Source organism: Corvus kubaryi, unplaced genomic scaffold (assembly GCF_017639235.1).
Source record: "Corvus kubaryi isolate FWS band 111438036 unplaced genomic scaffold, C.kubaryi_AGA036_p1.0 65160, whole genome shotgun sequence".
Classification (NCBI taxonomy): domain Eukaryota; kingdom Metazoa; phylum Chordata; class Aves; order Passeriformes; family Corvidae; genus Corvus; species Corvus kubaryi.
This window is the reverse complement of record NW_024581803.1, coordinates 32,308-48,728: the sequence shown is the minus strand read 5'-3', so window position 1 is coordinate 48,728 and position 16,421 is coordinate 32,308. Positions and strand designations below refer to the sequence as shown.

General features: G+C 40.7%; 1 long non-coding RNA gene across 1 annotated transcript; it reads right to left on the bottom strand.

Moving 5' to 3' along the window:
* Window positions 1-2,368: 2,368 nt before the first annotated feature.
* Window positions 2,369-6,225, bottom strand: LOC121673071. Its single transcript, XR_006019130.1, has 3 exons — window positions 5,666-6,225; window positions 5,471-5,583; window positions 2,369-2,978 (listed from the first exon to the last, which is right to left on the bottom strand). It is a non-coding gene; the product is annotated as an uncharacterized LOC121673071 (long non-coding RNA).
* Window positions 6,226-16,421: the final 10,196 nt, after the last annotated feature.

The following is a 16,421-nucleotide window of genomic DNA, read 5'->3' as shown; positions in this document are numbered from 1 at the left end:
AAACATTTCAATAGGATCCTGCTTGAATATACCTATTATACTAATTTCAAACCATAAAAAAATACTAATCCCCTTTTTGTGCTACTGTACTTGTACAGGTTTCGGGAAGAAGACTTTATTTCCTGTGTTTCTATTTATGCTCTTGCCCTTTCAAGGGTCAATCAGAGTATTAAAATCATAAAGTGGAAGCAAATTGAGTAGCTAACACAGATCCCTCTTCACAAGCTCATCTCAGAAATGGTTTAAATTCTTTCTATACCATTTGTGTGGTTCTAGGGAGAAGATATCCTGAGGTCTGTAGCACAGACATTAGCCTTACTACCTTAGCCTCTGCACTGTTTTTCACAGGTTCACGAAGATAACATGCCTTTGAAACTTAGTTTGGAGGGTTTTTTTTAACAAATGCAACCACAATTCACTCAGTAGCAATCAAACTTTGTGTGCAGAAGGCAGAGCTGCTGAGGGAGGGGATACAAAAAACCAACCCAAAAGACCCTTTTTTCCCTTGAAAGGTTGGTTTTGGTTTAAAATGCAGTGCTAGGGAGAAGACTTCAAGCTGTGCACCTACTGATAGTCCTTGCACTTGCAACCCAAGGCCATGGGGCATAGTTCCAGCATCTCAGCCGATCTTCTGTGCCCCGATGGTTATTCCTACTCAGGGGCTTTCATGCAAAGGTACTGAGGAGAGAGTTTCTGCTGATCTACACAGCCAGGCCAGCGTAAAAGAACTAAGATAAGGTTAAGACATTAATCTGAGGGCTGATTAAAATCAGAGGAGTGATGTGTGACAGGCAAAACCTACGTGCAGGTTCTCTGCTAAAGCTGTAGCGAAACAGAAGCAGCACACACTTCTGCAGGTACAGGAGACAGGAGGGGGTGCAGCTCGGAGCTGGTCCTGTGTTTTCCAGTTCACTAGCAAAAACCAATTTGTGATTCCTATATTTTGCTGTTAGAGGGCAGCAGATATCCTAAGTAAGGTCTGTGGACACCGTGACCTAGCTCTACCAGGGCTTTGTGGCATCTGCAATGGCCAAGAGATGTTGCCCACACTCCTTTCAATCCCTGGGTCTGGTCAGCTTGGAACATTCGAAGTTTTCATTTCTCAGGTTAGTATTTTCCATGTCCTATCTTTCTCAGCTCCGGCTTTTGTGAGAATTTGAACAGTTTTACAACCATCTTCAGGATGGCAATTAATCTAAAATTTATTATTCTGCTAGTGCCAGCAATAGCCTACCAAGCATGCCTTCAAATCACCTGATGTTTCTAACATTTGGAAGTGAGATTTTTAGAAAAATGTAGCACTGGATCCTAGACCTATTTTAATTTTTAGAAACATACTGAAATCACAGAATCACAGAATCCTCAGGGTTGGAAGGGACTTCTGGAGATCATCCACTCCAACCCTCCATCAAGGCAGCATCATCTGGAGCAGATGACACAGGAACATGTCCAGGTGGTGTCTGAATGTCCCCAGAGATGGAGACTCCACAATCTCCTCAGGCAGCCTGTTCCAGTGCTCTGCCACTATCAAGGTAAAGAAGTTCTTCCTTATGCTGAGGTGGAACTTCTTGTGCTTTAGTTTATGGGCACTGCTCCTTGTCCTGTCACTGGGCATCACTGAATTCTGTGACAAAATTCTGATATAACTACTTAAGCTTATTGAATATGTGCTTTTAAAGCTTGGAACTATTCCATTGATACTGTGCTTTTATTCTCTTTATACCTCCCTGACCTTCTCCTCCTTCAGCTCTCATCATACATCTTTTACCTTGAGAGTGGGGGGAAAGCAAGGAAACAATAAAAAAACTGACCTAGGTTTCTAGAAGTCTTTTAAAGTTCAACTCTTTCAATGGTGGTAATTTAACAGTAAATTAAAATATTAATCAAACCTGCATATCCTGACCTAGGATCCCATGGCAGCTAAGTCCTGCAGATTCAGTTCTACAGTATAGGAAATTTACTTTCAATTTCATTTTTGTCCATTTGACTACAGTGATTTCCAAAGGAAAATTGTCTGTATGCTTAACTCTGATAGCTATAAATATTACTCTTGAAAAATTGCATTTAATTGGTTCCTCTGGATTTTTAGTATAAGCAGCAGAAAGTTCAGACCCAAATCTTCAAAATATAAACTCTCTGGGAAAGCGTAAGCTCCCCCTCTAAAGGTAGCATGCAGAAAAAAAGGGAACAGCTTAATTGTTTACTGACAGCAGTAAACAATTGTTTACTCAACAGCCCAAGAAATCTAATAAATGAATCCAGGAGTCACTGCTGTCATTCCACACCAGTGTCAAAGGACCAAATGTGTGAAAGCTCAGTTTGCTTTCAAAAATTATGCAGGCAACAGCATTAAGATCAATCTGGGTTCATTTGTTATTACTTTACATAAATAACCAAACACGAGATAGCTGGAGATGCCACAGTTAAGATCATAGCCAAGACCTGCAAGCACATTTCTCCCCATATCTCATGACTCATCCTCTGCCAACCAAATTTTATGTGTGAGGTATACAGAAACCAAGTCATCCCAACCACATTCCTGCCATATTCTCCATCTGTCCTGTACATCTGAGAGAAAAATTATCTCCCACAGAAAGCAGAACATCGTTGTATAGGCCATATTGCAATGCACACATGTAAAGGAGAATGGAAGATGTGCACAGGGCTTTAACTTTGACATTTCTGAATCCAGGTGTTTAAAGTGCTTGAGTTACACATTTTTTTAGAAAGCACATCACTTCACCTTGATGACCCTGCATTGACCCAAGACCTTACAGGTCCTGATTCCTTTTCAACAGACTTCAGAAATTCCCACTGATTTGAGGAGAAGCAGAACCAAGCCTGGATGAAGATAATGGAGTGCCTGGGCCACTTTGGAAGCTGCTTCTCAAAGCTGGTGGGGAAGTCACAGCCCCCGTGGATTCTCCTCTGGTCACAGCAGCACTTTGATGGCAAGGCCAGCAGCATCTCTCCTGTCTCTTAAAAAATGGAAGGTGTTATTGATATCATAGCCAAAATCATACATATAAAAACCACAGATATTTTATTCCTTTCTGGCTTCCTGTCCTTTAGAAAGTACTACTAAACAGCTTACAGTGAGACTTTCAATAACTCTGAGATGTATTAAATACTCAGGAGATTTGTTATTGCACAGTAACTTCCTAGTGGTAAACACTCAACAGAAAATAGCAAAAAAGTCCAGCTGTAACTTGCTATTTTAATAAATTGATAATTTTATTCTTCCAGACTATGAAGTTAAAAGCCCTTTTAGCAGTGCAGAGATTTAAAAGTTTAGGTCTCATTAAAATTTTGAAAGGCATGTCCATAAATAAATCTAATTAAGTTGACTGATGAAATAAAATATCTTTCTTCAGTGTAGTTTCTTCAGAAATTCCAGTTTTCAGCTAAAAGAGAACATTTCCCATTGGGAGGACTTTACCTACCCCACCCTTACTTATTGCTGGATTTATTTAAATAAAAAATGAGTACGTCTTGTGGGATATGGGACATCTTGCTGATGAAAAAGTTACATATAAGGCATATTGTTGAACTACTTTTCCTTGTTTTTGTTGAGGAGAAAGAAAATTCAGCAATGAACTGAGAGAAAACTTTGCTTTATAAAGGCCACGTTTTAATTTGGAGAAAACAGATGCAAATCCTTTGAAAATTTGTGCCCAGCAGCATTAGTTAAGCAAAGCAACTATGGCAAAGGAGTGATTCATTTAGTAAAGAGGGGGTATTTGATAATGTCATGTGGGCACTTGCAGCTCAAGGCCATGGGGCGTAGTTCCAGCACCTCAGCCGATCTTCTGTGTCCTGCTGGTCCTTCCTGCTTAGGGGCTTTCATACAAAGGTATTGAGGAGAGAGTTTCTGCTGAGCTACACAGCCAGGCCAGTGTAAAAGAACTAAGGTAAGGTAATGAATGTCTGCATTATTCCACATTTAGCCCTCTAAGCTAAATGAGAGTCTTACCTCATCAGATTTTGGGGGTATTTTTTTTGTTTTATTAATGCAAACCTAGGATGAAAACACTGCCTAGAATTTCAGCTTCATCATTCAATATTCAATAGAAATGCGTGTGTTCAAGGGTCATTTCTTCTGTCTTCTCTTTCCTGGTAAGTCTATTTTAAATACAGGTATTTTTTCTTCCTGTGATTTTGCACTTCATGGATTGCTATTGCTTTGGAGGAATTATTCAGAAGCTTTCTGCTATACAAATAACTAGTGACCTGCCCAAAAAAGAAACCTTCAACATTTACCTCGTTTTGGACTGCTTCTCTTAGAAATCCTGCCCAAACATATCAGCCTGGTTAAACATACTGACTATAAATATTTCCTTAAAAATAAAGAAAATTAAGAAAGTCAGAGGTTTGGAGGTACAACATCCACTCACAACTCCAATATTTAATAGTCCTGTCACAAGGGGTGTTACTGAAGTGCAGTCTGCAGAGAGGACTGTGTCTTGAGAAATTTTTCATCTGGACAGTAACTGGGGGCCTTTCTTACAGGCTCAGCCTAAGTAAAAGTTAGGTTTGGGGTTGAGAGAAAGGGAGAACCTAGAGACCTGTAGCTGCAATGGAGCTGGAAAAGAGCACCCAAAGGGAAGTGTGGACTGTGGAGATACCTGGGCTGTAAAAGCCTTTTTCCTGGGTAATGGCTAGTTGCCATTACCATTGCCATGTGTGGAAGGATAATCCTCAGATTATGGTTATTTTTAGTGGTAGGATTCAGGTTTGGGTTGAGTGTAAGCCTAGAGCTGCAGTTGGAGTGGGTCTGCAAAGGGGAAAGCATGAGCTGTAAAGAGAATGGGCTGGGAGAAGTTTTCTAATGGGAAAGGTAATATGGGGTGAACATCAGCCAGGACAGTGAAATTGTCTGCTCTCCTGTTGAATGAAGATAATGTGAATGGTAATCTAGTGTTGTCCTTGTTCCTTTTCTGACATTTTTGCAGATGGTTAATAAGAACAGCCTATTTAAACAGAATATCATATGGTTAAATATGCCACATTCTGAAGATGCAGGTCCCTGTATCAGTTTTATTCTAACCAGTTAAAGGAATTATTTATTACTTCACTAAGTATCTTACTTTTCTCTTAAGCATTTCTGCCTGACCTGGTAATTTAAGAACTCATTCCTTTTTCCCAGTCTCCTATTTTTCACTTTTCTAATCCACTTCTTTTTTTTTCCTGGTGCACAGGTATTACACCAAGGTCAGTGACAGCAACAACTGAGCTGTATTTTTGGTATGCATTTAGCATCATTGAAGAAATTAGTTCATAACTACAGAAACAGCTCTTTACTAATAGCAGGAGTAATTTGTTTCATCTGCAAGAAGAAGAGAAAATAACAATGTCCTAACTAGTTTGGTTTTGGGGGTTTTGGTTGGTTGGTTGGTTGATTTGTTTTGGCTTTGTTTAAACTGAAAGAACCAGGTAGTTCTAGAAAAGAAAAGAAAAGGTTTCTTTGTACCAGTTTCTCTGTAGAGTCTGAGGCTGTCCTGGAATAATTCTGTAGGAGGTTCACTGAGACCAGCCTGCAGGTGGGGAATTAACAGTGATGCTTTCTCAAATAAAAGCTTCAACCTGCAATACAGATACAAACACCCTTGGATCTTCATAGTATATAGAGCTGCACCCAGATGTGAGTATCACTGCTGGTACTTACCTCCTGTGAAAATAAAGCTTAAATCTGAATAGAGTAGATAGCAACAATTTTCTTTAATGCTTTTTAGCCAGTGGACATGCAAACAGAAAGCTTTGGAGATGTGTGCAGGTGCCTGTGGCCATTTGTAGAATGCAGAAGACCTTCAGGAAGCAGAATCATACAATACAACAGGATGGGCTTTTCATTTTCAGACTGATAGGAATAAAAGAAGAATATTAAATAAAGAAAAACGAATATTAAATAAACAGAAAAGAAAGAAACATCCATTGCTTTGTGATGGATCCAGGAGCTTCCTCCAGAGGAGCCCTTACTCCATACAATCTAAGCTGCCACACGCCTGTTGTTGCAAGCATGAGGGAACTGCAGCAGACACAGAGATGATTCTTCCCCCAGCAAACCTTTCTGCGAGGCGTTTTAGGCTTGGTTATGCACCACAGATAGTATAGAATGAAAGCCTGGAACATGCAGCTGCTCTTGGGGTATGCAGGTGATGCCATGAAGATTTTTGCCTTTTCTTTTATACCCCTGTTATACCTTTTTACAGCTTCTGTATTCTTAGTGCTTTTTCCCTACATTCTTGGACTTGTTTGTCAAGCTGAGAGACTAAACATTTTAGAAGCTTCATAGCTGGGGATCAGTGTGCCCCAGACCCCAAGGTCCTCTCCAGAACACATTCTGTAAACCAAGATAGAACCATCCAGGGGAAGGTTCCTTGGGGAGGGGGGCTCACTTGAGCCTCTCATTGGGGAATCTTTGATAGATATGATAATTAGTAAAACCCATAATGTTATACCCAATGTTGGGGGGGGGAGACACAGGGACACAGAGAGACACAGAGACAGAGATAGACTCGGCAGGGTGCATCTCGATGCATGTGACCTGGACATGTGCACATAAGGATCCTTAAAATAAATACCAAGGTAAAATCCCATTTCCCCTTCTAACTGTGTATGACTCTTGATTTTAAGACCAGGAAAAGGCATCACAGGAGCACTTTGGTTCATGAGAAGGAGTGGGTCCTGCCTGAGGCTGCTCCCTGGCCTGGCTGCTCTCTCCGGACGTGTCCACCTACACCTCTCACCACAATATGTGCTCAAGTAATTTCAGAAAAATTGATGCAGTGAGGATAAAAGAGCAGTTAATCATGACTTTTAGAAGGTATTTTTATTGTTTGGATACCCTGACCTAGCTGAATGTAGAAGTATAATTTGAGCAGACAGCCAAAATACCCACTAATTAACTTCCTCCAGTGTCACCCTAGGAGCAGGCTGTAGCTGGAAATAATTAGTTATAGGAGACCTCTAAAACTTTATTGTTTCGTTTTGTAACTACTTTGTCCTAGTTGACTACAGTTTGGAGCCAAGGGAATGAACCTGTTTGCACTTTGCTGCTAATGCTGGCCTGTCAGGAAGAGCCTTCTACGGCTGCGTTTGTACAGACGGGAGGAATGCAACTCAAATGTCGAGTCATTACACCAGATTAAAATGAAAGACACTGAGTTTTACAGACCACCAGCAGAATAAAAGCCTACAGCACACAAATGTAAACCAGCAGATGAAGCACATTCCCTCAACCCAGGGAGCAGAACCCCTGCAAGCAAAGACTGGAAAGCACTTTTCATCTAGAGTTAGAAAAGGAACAGCGACAGCAATGCTCTTTTGCCTCTGTTCAAGGCTGTTCCGGGTATTACCCCATAACTCCTCCAGAAATCAAGGACAGTTTTACTTATGATCCTTATAGGTGGCAGGCTGAGCTTTTATTTTCACAAGGGGAAGATTAAAAGATTCAATACAGGTGTACTAAGATCACACAGCTGCATTTATTCCCCTTCCCAGGGAGAGAGGTGCTCCCCTAACACCACCCACTGCCAGCTCCTACAGAGGAGATTGCCTTTCTCTGTTTCTTTTGATGGATGAACAAAAGGGAGGAAAAGAAACTCAGTGCAAATAGACTAACTTAGGGAAACCAGAGGTATCCTTGCCAAGCAGGGAAGTAAACTTGCACCAGTACTCCAACTAAGAACTGTTGTCTTCCTTTGGAGTCTGGAATACCTGCTTTTGGATTGACTGCACTGTTCGTATGATTTGGGGTTTTTAATTGCTCTAAATGTCGAATCCTGCATGTTCTCCACACACTCATGTAGCCAATGTCCCACCTACCTGCAAAGAGTGCAACAATCTGAGTTTTCTAGAGCTCCCAATGCCTCCCATGCCTTTTAGCAATTGAGCTGTTGCCAGCAGGCACCACAAGGGAACATGGAATGTAACTGCGCAACCCCCTGAACTTTGGAGATCTGTTTCACTGTTTCTCTTTCCGCCACATGGCAGAAAGTCCCTGCACAAACAACTCCTAAACGCATGAGATCTTTTTCATTTTACTAGCATGTATTTGCATTCCTCACCATGCAGCAAACTCCTCAGCACAGTTACACCCTTCTACACAGTTATACTCTTTTACAGGTTCTAGATCAGGTCACTGTGCAAAGGAAGCCTGGACAGCTGGCTCAGCAGGCCCTGGACTGAGAAACACATCCCTGCTTTTTTTGAAACGTTAATTTTCAGTCCACCTGCACCTGTTCTGAACCACAAACCCCACCTCTCCTGCAGAGAAGACGGGCCTTATCCTCCTTCCTTCTTAGCACCACTATGACTGCACTGCCCTCCACTCCTGAATAAGAGGCAAGCCTTGAGTGTTGCTCTTTTCTTACCCAAACCACATCCCCATCCCTCCCGAAAGCACAGCTTACCTCTTCCAAAGAGAACTCCCTTCTTGACTGTAACATTCTCCACTCCCTGTTTCAAGTTCCCACCTTTCTCTCAGGTGGGTGTAATTTAGGTTTAACACCAGCTTTTATTTGATTTCTTTTGGTTTTTGGTGAGATTTTCTTTGAACTTTGAGTCTCTATTATTCAAAGTAAATCAGTAGGGAAGGCGTCACTATAAAGAACCCTCCTCCATGAAAAGTAGATTTTATTTCATTTTCACTACAAAGCTGACAGTTGTGTTGCCTTTCCTCTTCTTTAAGTCCAGAGTCTTTCTGAACTTTATTTAATTATATTATAACAGCACTATGGGAAGCGATCTTATTTGATAATTTAGAGTGACCTGTCTTGAAATGAACTTCAGTATGTTTTGAAATTCTCTCTTGAAATAAAGTTAAACAGTGCCACTTCTGTCCAAATCTACTCTGTACGGAGGGAAGTTCTTTGCCTGTTTAATAGGTTATATCTTGGAAACAGATTTTTCCTCAAACTGGGGAAACACTTCAGCTCCACGTGGCCTTTCTCAGCCCTGGCAGAAGGGGCTGAAGCAGACAGCTATGCCTCAACTCTCTTCTTTTTTGGAGAAGCACCTTCATTAGCTCTCCCCTCCACTGCACTGCACAGGCAACCTTAGGTCTGCCCTCTGCACTGCACCCACAGGATTCTTGTTTCCACAAACTCATGCCAAACCACTGTTGTACTCTCTAACATTGCACATCAAAATAAATCCAGAAGTCCTTCTACAGTGATGCTCCACCATCAACAAATTCCTGCATGAAAACTCCCACAGAAGCACTCCACCACCAACAAACTCCTACAAGAAAAGTGCCACAACAGAATTACCCCATCAGCGAATTCCCACTTGAAGATTTCCACAGGAATATTCCACTGCCAGCGTGGTCCTACCTGAGAACATTTATGGTACTACTAAGATTTCCATGAGATGCTACCAAGAAATGATTCTGTAGCACCTCAAGTACAAGAGTGCCACACTGCTCAGACTGCCAGGAGGTGCTGAGGGGTCCTCTCCTTCTCCCAGGGGACAGGGGGTTTGGAGAGCTCAGGTCCCCTCACTGGTGAGGAGAAAGTAACTCTCACCTTCGTTACATCATCTCAAGGAGTCACCTGGTAGATCAGGGATGTGAAAACCAAAAGAAGCACTTTAAAACAGTATTTTCTTTCCAGGCTAAGGAACTGAAACTGGCTGCAGCCTGCCATAGCCAGCCCTCCCAGCCATGCTGATTCTGCAGCAGGTGAAGGCAGGAGCTGCCCCATCCTGCAGGGGAATGTCCTGCAGAAGTGTGGGCATGCCACATACCGTGGTTACTGATGCTGAAAATTATTTCGGGCACAGAGGGCAGCGACAGAATCATTTCTGGAGTGAGCTGCCAGTGCTCACATGGAGGCTTTGCTTGCCCAGTGGATTAATAGGAGGGGGTAGGATTCAATCTCGGCTGTTAATCCTTGCAATGTCACAGGAAGCAAACACATCTATTTTCTATTAAGGTTGGTTGTAAGGTTGTGTGGGCCTACCCTTTTTCAAATGATACATAATTCCCTCTTTCCAAGGTATCCTGGGACAAGGATTGATCCCAGGAAGAGCTGAGAGACATCGCTGCCCCACAGAAAAGGTGCATTTCTATTCTCAGAGAAAACATCCTCTTCCCTTAGTGCACAATTGCAGGCTCGGGCAGATGATGGATATGAAGCTGCATTACAGAAATTTGTTGTCAAAGCCAATACCATGTCTTTATTTTCATTTATAAAGGCAAATGTAGCTGCTCTGTAATGCTACACAAAAAAAATTGTTTTCAGTAATCCTACATTAAAAAGTCAATTCTCCATTCATCAGATTTCCAGATAGGCAACAATGAGAGAAATTTTCTCTTTAAAAACATATTCAAAGCATTCAGAGGCATTTCTGTCAATGATTGACTACTGAAAAATGTACCTTTCTCTAACATTTTTGGAAATAAAATGATTACTTTTTTCTTCACTTGAGTTAGCTATAACTATTACATTTTAATTTGTAGTTTTTGCATTTTTTTCTGAGTATGAATTAATTTCATTATCCTGTATAAATTGATAAAGCCACAGTCTGCTCTTTTAACCCAAAGCAGTTCATTTTTTTGTCCATGCTGAATTTTGATATTTCTTGCTTATTTTTCCATTCACATCAATGTACTCCATTGCTGTAGTTCATGGTGCTTTGTTACTGACAGACTGAAGTTCCATTTGACAAATACCAAAACTAAACAACCCACCCATCAACTTACACATTAAGTCAATTTATTGATGTGCATCAAGTTTGACATATTACCTATCATTCACTAAGCTGCAGTTAGAAGGACAAATCTGCTATTTATTCTGTAATCCCTTCAGCTAAAAATCAGACATCTGTTTGTTAAACGATTTTTTACAGAAGCATGGAGAAGCCTTCCTGGAACCCATGTGGTTAAAATATATTCCCAACTAAATTTCCATTTTTCTGGTAAAGTAATTTATCCACTTGCTCTGTGACTTAAAATATCTTGCAATGGTCACTGACTACAAATCATGTGTCACACGTGTCTTTTTTCAGAGCTCTGTTTTGCCTGATTTATTGTGAAAGGCAAGGAAGGAGTTACTGCAGTAATGGACTTGAATAAAATACATCCTTGTTTCACTTAAATAGCAAGTAAACTGAGAGCTAAACTAAATATCAACTCTATATGAGATTCAATAGCTATTAACCTTGTTTTGTAAAAAAAAAAAAAAACCAGTGTACATTTACCTTTGGTTAGCAATTTGGTTTATCTCAATTTTTGATTTTTTTTTGTTAAAGAATCAGCTGCAGGAGACAAGTGCCAACACTTCCAAGGCAAACCTTGAGAACCTGTGTTTGGTCCCTGCTTGAAAGGGCTGCTACAACACAGCACTACCCTAGACCTAAATTACCAGTCCTTCAGGTGGCTTTTTAGGCATCTAAGCAGTATCTACCAGTGCCATGACGGGAACGGGAGCAAGTCACAGTGAGCTCGTAAGGAGGCTCCCTGATCTCTATGCCCCCAGGATCTGGAGACAGCATCCTCTGTAACTCTGAATGTGGTCTGAGAGGAGAGAAGAACACTGTCAGAAGTAGCTGGGTATAAGCTGTTTAAATTCCCTTGGAAATTGCATTTCTGGTTTTTGGGGAAGAGCACACCAAGGAGTGCAACAACTGACTGCAGGGCTATGACCAGCTGCAGGGACAGTCCCTGTGGTCAGGGGTCAAGGTGAGCAGGGAGTTATAAGAAAAACTGGATCTCCATCCTTTTAATTCAAGGCATGATCATGACATTCTGATTAACTAATAATTACAGAACTGAATGTACTATATCCTTTTGCCTTGGTGGTTTATGGGTTTAAGGGATTTTTTTTGCTGGATGTTTTATTGTTGTTGTTGGTTTGTTTGGTTTTTTTGTTTGTTTGTTTGGGGTTTTCTTGTTAGTTGTTTGGGGTTTTTTTTTGTTTTGACACTTAAGGTTTCATAAAAGTGAATTGCATGATCTTCAAAATGTAAAGGTTAAGCTTTAAAAAATACATGGGTACTTATACACATGTGCCTTATTAGCATATTCGCAGCAGAGCTACGACCACTACTAAAAAATTCTGGCCAGATCCTCAAGATGTCTGTGGAGCTACACCCATGTACATTGCTTTTGCGTGGAGACCAAAGAATCCAATGACTTCTGAAATTAATCTGGTAATGATACTGCAACCATATTAAAAAGAAACAAACAGCTCCCCTGCCAGGTGCTGTTTAATGTTGGAATGTCTTATCAGTCTCAGCAGACGCCAAAGACTGAGTGAACTAAAACCTTATTCCTAAGTACAGGCTTGTAAATTCCAGGCTAAAAAGTACTAGAAGAGACAGAGAAACTTCAGCTTGCAAGAAACGACAAGATGAGCTTCCAGAGTTTCCTCTCAATTGAATAAAATCTAATCTGTGAACCAAGCACCTCACAGGGGAATTTAATTCACACACAGATGTGGAGAACACAAGGCAATTCATCTGGGTCATTTTGTTGTTTGACCAAAGACAAAGAAGCATCATTCCAGAAAATGGAAAACTTCCTGGAAATTATTCTTTCTATTTTTTGGCGCAATTTAACTCAGGGCTGAAGCCGTGAAGCTGTATGGGAGTATTTTATAAACCTATCTGAGAGCATGATGTGGGTTTCTGTACACATTTATGAAGAACATCTTGCATAGCACTCGACAGACAATGACTTAGATCCTGATCATGCACCAGCTATGTAAGCAAACGTGGCAGCAGCTCTGTTTCAGTAATAGCTGGCACCAAGATCACCCCAGCTTACAAAGAAAGGAATGTTGGCCAGGCCATCAGAAGAATTATTCCCCAGCCTGTTTCTAGTCACAGAATCACAGAACAGTTTGGGTTGGATGGGACCTTTAAAAGTCATCCTGAAATGAGCAGGCACATGTTCAAATAGAACAGGTTGCCCAGAGTCCTCTCCAGCCTGGCCTCAAACGTGCCCAAGGCATCTACCACCTCTCTGGGCAACCTGTTCCAGTGTTTAGCACTCTCATTGTAAAAAAATGTATTCCTTATATGTAATTTTAATCACCCTCCTTCAATTTAAAACTGTTACTTCTTGTGCTATCACAACAGGCCCCACTAAAAGTTTGTCTCCAGCTTTCTTGCAGCCTCCCTTAGGTACTGGAAGGTGCTCTGAGGTCCCCCTAGAGCCTTCTCTTCTCCGGACTGAACAACCCCAAGTCTCTAGGCCTGTCTTCACAGGAGACACGCTCCAGCCCACTGTGCATTTTTGTAGCTTTCCTCTGGAACCACTTCAACAGGTCCATTTCCAGAGCTCTGCTTGTCAGCGGATTTGTATCCCTACTCTTGCTTTATGATGATCAGTCTCTTCAGGCGAGAAAAGCACAGGAGTTACAAAGTTTCCACTGTAGAGAAGACCAACTGGTTGAATTAATGCTAATGCCACAAGATGGTGCTGGACATTTCATTGTCACAGGTCCTTGGAGCTTTTATTTGTTGCTTTTGTATGTTGCCTGACTAAATCCTTCCCCAGCTGGAAGTGTACTCTGAAAATCAGCACTGGCTGGCTGCATGGGATACACAAATGGGCTGGCATCTCAGCCATGCTGGATAACAGGGTTTCCTGTTTTATACTTTTCTGGTGTTGCTTTGCAGTTGTGCATCTCAAGATGCTCTCCTGTCAGGTCAGCAAAGCTTTTATCCTTCTATGGAAAAGTCCCCCAGATTAATAGCGTTTTCCAAGATGCTCTGTTGGTCACAGCAACCCAGGATGGTGACCTGACAGCACAACGGAATTTTCATGGCAATTATGATGCTTTTTTGTTTTGAAAGAGGAAAAAAAATCATACAAGCAGGAGCTATATAATTTCATTCAATTTTATAAAAACTCTAGAAAAAAAGGCATCTTGGAAAAGAGATTACCTGCCTGTTACGGGCTGTAATGCACTCATGAACGGAGCAATATTGTCATTATTTTTTTCCACTAATGCATTTCTAAAATGAAATCTTTGGCATTGGGAAGTTTAATGAACAATTTCTGACATTTCCAGTTCATGATTGATAATACTGCTAATATTTCCTAAACAAAGGTTTAGGGAAAAAATAGAGAGAACATCAAAACTTTTAGGTCAGATTCTCAGTGAGATCGATAAAAGACAAATCTACAAAGATTTAACACGACTGCAGATTATGCCCTGAAGTATAAAAATAATTTCATTCATACTCTTATGAATTTGATGGAGTTTGGATTTGGATTCTGAAAAAAATGTTCTGTATTTTATAATGGAAACCATCCAAATCTGGAATCTTGAAGTCCAGAGTGTTTGTGGTTTTATCTGATCTTGAGGAGCACATCCTATCTTTAATCTGTGGTGCTTCTGTGCTCCACAGGATTTGCAGTCTCCTTTCCTACAGACAATACCTCCTACAGGCTCTATTTCCAGCTGCTCTCCTGATTTTATAGCCAGTTGACCCAGGACAACATAGCAGACACAGACTTTTAATAACCAGCATCTCCACTTGTTTTTTTTTCCTTAATGGTGGAAATGAGTGGTTTCAGTGGCAAAAAGAGTAAGTGGTCCAGTTCCACTTTCAGCTCCACTTCGGAATATGGTAGTCATCTCTTCTCCTACTTCAGTTTTACACCTCTTCACTGTCACAGGGCCTTTTCCCTAAGCTCCACACCATCTGCTAAGGTGTATGATGAAAGCAGAAAGGTTGTGACTTTTGTTTATAGTCAGCAGTGCTCCCAGGACAGTGCTATTGGTGTTAAAGAGGGAAGATTAAAACCCAGTGGTCAGTACTTGATGAAAATATTGACTGTATTTTCTATATGCAAAGTTACAATGGTTTGTATTTATGAATAAAATTGTACAGAGCAGCCTCATAATGTTTTATTAAGATAAGAACACATTATTTTCTCAGACTGAAAGACAGAGAAATTAGGACATAGAAAATTCAAGAGAATTATAAAAAAATGAACTGGGTCCATTTTCATATCTAAATTCCTGGATTTCTAATTTTCTGTCCATTCCTTTCACAGTTTGCACACACTGCATAGTATCAAATGAGAACTACTCAGTGTTTAACATTCCATTTTAAACAACCCAGTCAACAGAAAAATCAGCAGCTCACAAACTAGTAATTCCAGATCTATTTTCAAATACAGCCATTGAAATATTTTGCCATAGCTTCTTATTACTGATTTATTACTACTTAGTAATTTTTCACTAATGAATGCAACATTTTTTGGTTTAAAAAAAATCCATTATGTAAATGCAGTATCAGTTAGACATTGCAACCAGAAATACTGGTAAGAATACAAATGAGATTAGGGTAAATAAACCGTATCTTTTCCCAGGCATTCTGCTGTGCTTGTGTTGCAGGGTGTGAGGTTGGTTTTCCTCCCTTTACTCCTCAGTGTGGATGGCAGAACACGTTACTTGGTTTCTATTGTTATTCTAAAAGATGATGGAAACTTGGTAGATTGCTACATAAATAAAACTAAATTTCTAATCTTAAGAATTATGTGTTTTCCTAGGCACATGCAAGTTTGGAACATTACATGGATTGCAACAGATTCTTAATGGGAATGAGAAGCTTGGTGTTTGCATAATGTCTTCTGTACCAACTGTCTGGCTTCTGGAAAATGTGGTGGAATATTCATTCTCCCCACCCTCTGTGAGAGATATAGTTATTGTGGCCTTCTGACTAGTGTAAATTACAGAATAAAATCTGCATTCAAAGTCATTCACAGCGCTCTCACACTGCCTGTCACTGCTGGAATATCTGCTTGGTTTAGGATTCCCTGGCTCTACAGGAGCCTGAGGTGGCCTTAATGAAAATTAAACTCTTGGCCTAATGCTTTGATCATCTCACCAGTCTTTCCACTGCATCATCCTTCCAACCGCCTAACCAAAGCCAATGGGAGGGGAAAAATCTAGGATATTTCATGCTGGTGAATTTATCATGACACTTGTTACAAAGATATTGTTATGATACTTCCTAAATAGACCTGGCTGTAAGTAATAATATAATCAGGAGCTAATGCTGTGATACCTCCTGCCTCATCCTCGGGATGTTTAGAAATTTGGAGAAGCCATATCTCTTTGTGATTTCATAGGAATGACCAAGGCAGCCACCATCCTGCCCTCCCAGGTCCATGGCATGAGGTAAGGGACTGCTAAGAGATGCCAAAGAGACTCTGTGTTTTGGGCTGGATTTTCTGTTGTACTCAAACATGCAAATTGTTTATACCTAAGCAAAACAGGTAAAAACCCTGTCCATATGGGTGGGATGGAGAGTCACTTTCTATCACCACATTTATTGGTGGCTGGCTTGATCCTGCTTTGGCTGGTTGTCCTCGTGCAATTGTTTGTGTCCCTGTGAGTTTGCTCGTGTATGTTACGTACCATAATGTACCATTCCCAGGGAGCCAACTTTGTGAAAAATCA